Source organism: Glycine soja, chromosome 20 (genome assembly GCF_004193775.1).
Source record: "Glycine soja cultivar W05 chromosome 20, ASM419377v2, whole genome shotgun sequence".
In the NCBI taxonomy this organism is placed as follows: domain Eukaryota; kingdom Viridiplantae; phylum Streptophyta; class Magnoliopsida; order Fabales; family Fabaceae; genus Glycine; species Glycine soja.
In genome coordinates, this window is record NC_041021.1 from 31,990,294 (window position 1) to 31,993,758 (window position 3,465).

The 3,465-nt window shown below is 38.8% G+C and overlaps 1 non-coding gene across 1 annotated transcript; it reads right to left on the reverse strand.

Moving 5' to 3' along the window:
* Window positions 1-476: 476 nt before the first annotated feature.
* Window positions 477-583, reverse strand: LOC114404019. The gene has a single exon (XR_003664780.1). It is a non-coding gene; the product is annotated as a small nucleolar RNA R71 (small nucleolar RNA).
* Window positions 584-3,465: the final 2,882 nt, after the last annotated feature.

The following is a 3,465-nucleotide window of genomic DNA, read 5'->3' on the forward strand; positions in this document are numbered from 1 at the left end:
GACATCATTTAGTACCTTTTGAGCATCCTGAGCATTCTGTTATTGGTGATTTTGAGCATTATAGTTTTGAGCATTTAGATTTTGAATATTCTGAGAACATGGCACACCCTCCACCCTGTGAGAGGACTCTAAGGGAATTGGCTGCACCTGATTTCACCTACGAAAGCTTGTGCATCCAATACCCTGATGAGGATGTCCTATATGTTCTTAAAACTGGACTGATCCATTTGCTTCCAAAGTTTTATGGCCTTGCAGGTGAAGACCCACACAAGCATCTGAAAGAATTCCATATTGTCTACTCCACCATGAAACCACCAGATGTCCAGGAGGATCACATATTTCCGAAGGCCTTTCCTCATTCTTTAGAGGGAGTGGCAAAGGACTGGCTATATTACCTTGCTCCAAGGTCCATCACGAGCTGGGATGACCTTAAGAGAGTATTCTTAGAAAAAAATTTCCCTGCTTCCAGGACCACGACCATCAGAAAAGATATTTCAGTCATTAGACAACTCAGTGGAGAGAGCCTATATGAATAGTGGGAGAGATTTAAAAAATTATGTGCTAGTTGCCCTCACCACCAGATTTCAGAGCAGCTTTTCCTCCAATATTTTTATGAAGGACTCAGCAACATGGAGAGAAGTATGATAGATGCTGTCAGTGGTGGAGCCCTTGGAGACATGACCCCTGCTAAAGCCAGAAATTTAATTGAGAAGATGGCTTCAAACTCCCAGCAATTTAGTGCCAGAAGTGATGTTATTGTCATTAGAGGAGTGCATGAAGTAGCCACGAATTCATCAGGTGAGACTAAGAAGCTTGAAGGTAAACTAGATGCCTTGGTTAACCTGGTAACCCAACTGTCCATGAATAAAAAATCTGCACCTGTCGCCAGAATCTGTGGTTTATGCTCCTCTGCCGACCAGCACACAGACCTTTGCCCTTCTGTGCAACAATCTGAAGCAATTGAACAACCTGAAGCTTATGCTGCAAACATCTACAGCAGACCTCCTCAACCTCAACAGCAAAATCAGCCACAACAGAATAATTATGACCTCTCCAGCAATAGGTACAATCCCGGATGGAGGAATCATCACAACCATAGATGATTGAATCCTTCACAACAGCAACAAAAACAACAACAAACTTATTTTCAAATTGCTGCTAGCCCAAGTAGACCATACGTTCCTCCACCAATCCAGCAGCAACAACAACAACAGCCCCAGAAACAGCAAACAGTTGAGGCCCCTCCGTAACCTTCCCTTGAAGAACTTGTGAGGCAAATGACTATGCAAAACATGTAGTTTTAGCAAGAGACCAGAGCCTCCATTCAGAGCTTAACTAATCAGATGGAACAGTTGGCTACACAGTTAAATCAACAACAATCCCAGAATTCTGATAGATACCTTCTCAATCTGTCCAGAATCCCAAAAATGTGAGTGCCATTACATTGAAGTTAGGAAGGCAATGTCAAGGACCTCAACCAGTAGCATCGTCCTCATCCGCCAATGAACCTGCCCCACCTCACTCTACTCCAGATAAAGATGATGACAAAAATTTAAAGAGTAAGTTACCTAACAATTTCTATGCAGGTGAATCTAAAGAGAAGTAGCATATCCCTCTTCCATTCCCTCCAAGAGCAATTTCCAACAAAAAAATGGAAGAGGCAGAGAAGGAGATCTTGGAAACATTTAGGAAAGTAGAGGTAAACATACCTCTGCTGGATGCAATAAAGCAAATTCCAAGATATGCTAAATTCTTGAAGGAGCTATGCACTAATAAGCGGAAGCTTAAAGGAAGTGAAAGAATTAGTATGGGCAAAAATGTCTCCACATTGATTGGTAAATCTGTTCCCCAAATCCCTGAAAAAGGTAAAGATCCAGGTACATTCAGCATACCTTGTATTATAGGGAACAATGAGTTTGACAATGCCATGCTAGATTTAGGAGATTTTGTTAGTGTTATGCCTCTGTCTATTTTTAATTCTCTATCTCTAGGTCCTTTGCAGTCAACTGATGTGGTAATTCATTTAGCTAATAGAAGTGCTGCCTATCCTGCTGGTTTCATAGAGGATGTCTTAGTTAGAGTTGGTGAGCTGATTTTCCCTGTTGATTTTTATATTTTAAATATGGAGGAGGGATTTTCTAAAGGATCAGTTCCCATTATTCTAGACAGACCTTTTATGAAAACTGCTAGAACTAAGATAGATGTATATGCTGGCACACTATCTATGGAGTTTGGTGATATAACTGTTCATTTTAATATTCTTGATGCTATGAAACACCCATCTGAAGATCTTTCTATATTTCATGTTGAAATAATTGACCATATTGTTGATGAATACATGACTGATCTTCATTCTAATCTGCATGCCTGTCACTCTTCATGCATTGAATCTGAATTTGTACTTGATCTATGTCTGAATTTGATGCTGAGAGTGAATCTGAATTTGATATTGATTTTATAGAGTCAGATAGAACTAACCATGTTTCAGGAAGTACACATACCTCTGACTTTCCTGTACATGTCATGATAATTTTGAAAACTCAATTTGAAAGTGATAAGTTTACCTTTGTGAGAATTTGAGCCATCCATCATCATAATCTTTTGGTGTGTTTTGCCCCATTGATTGCTTGCACAATAGCCTTGGCTTGATTCTTGTTGATGCTTCCTAATTTACATGCATATTTGGAAATGATTTAGGCAATTTTGTTCTTATAAACTTCTAGCCAAATGGACTTACCTTGAATTAATTCCTTTGATAGCCCCTTTGAGCCTATGTTCCCCTTTCTTTGTTTTGAAGCTCATTACAAGCCTTAAGTGAAAAACCATGATATCACCTTACCCTTAAGGAATTTTGGAGCTTTGGAATTGTTTTGGGAATAAGCTGGGAATAAGTGTGTGTGTGTGGGGGGGGGGGGGGGGGGGTATGTTTCATTGGAAGATATAATTTTGGGTCATGCTTAATGTTTTATTTTGTCCATGCTTGATGTATATATATATTGCCTAGTTCTTGTTTTAATCTTCAAATTTGTACTGTTAAAAAAAAAAGATGATGAAAAAAAAATTCAGTTGCTACAAATTCGTACTGTTAAAAAAAAAAGAGAAGAAGAAAAGAAGTGAAGTTGAATAAATGAGGTCTTGTTATGAGGACTTGATTTGGGAGCCTTGGTTGATTTTGTTGATATTAGAGGGTTTGGGTTTACTACTTGTGCTTAATTTCAACTTATTCCCCATTGCTCCTCTATTCCTTTGGCATTTAGCTACTTATTCCATATTTTTTTCCCTACCTTTTCCTTGGCCCCATTACAACCTTTAAAGACCTTTTGATCCTCATGTGCTTGTGTTTATGGGTTGATTGTCAATTTTAGAATTTTGCCAAGTCTATGTGGTGTTTGTTTTCATGGGTGCTTTGAGAGTAAACAGTAGCCTAGACACTTGAGAGATAGAATGTATATCTTGTGAGGCTTT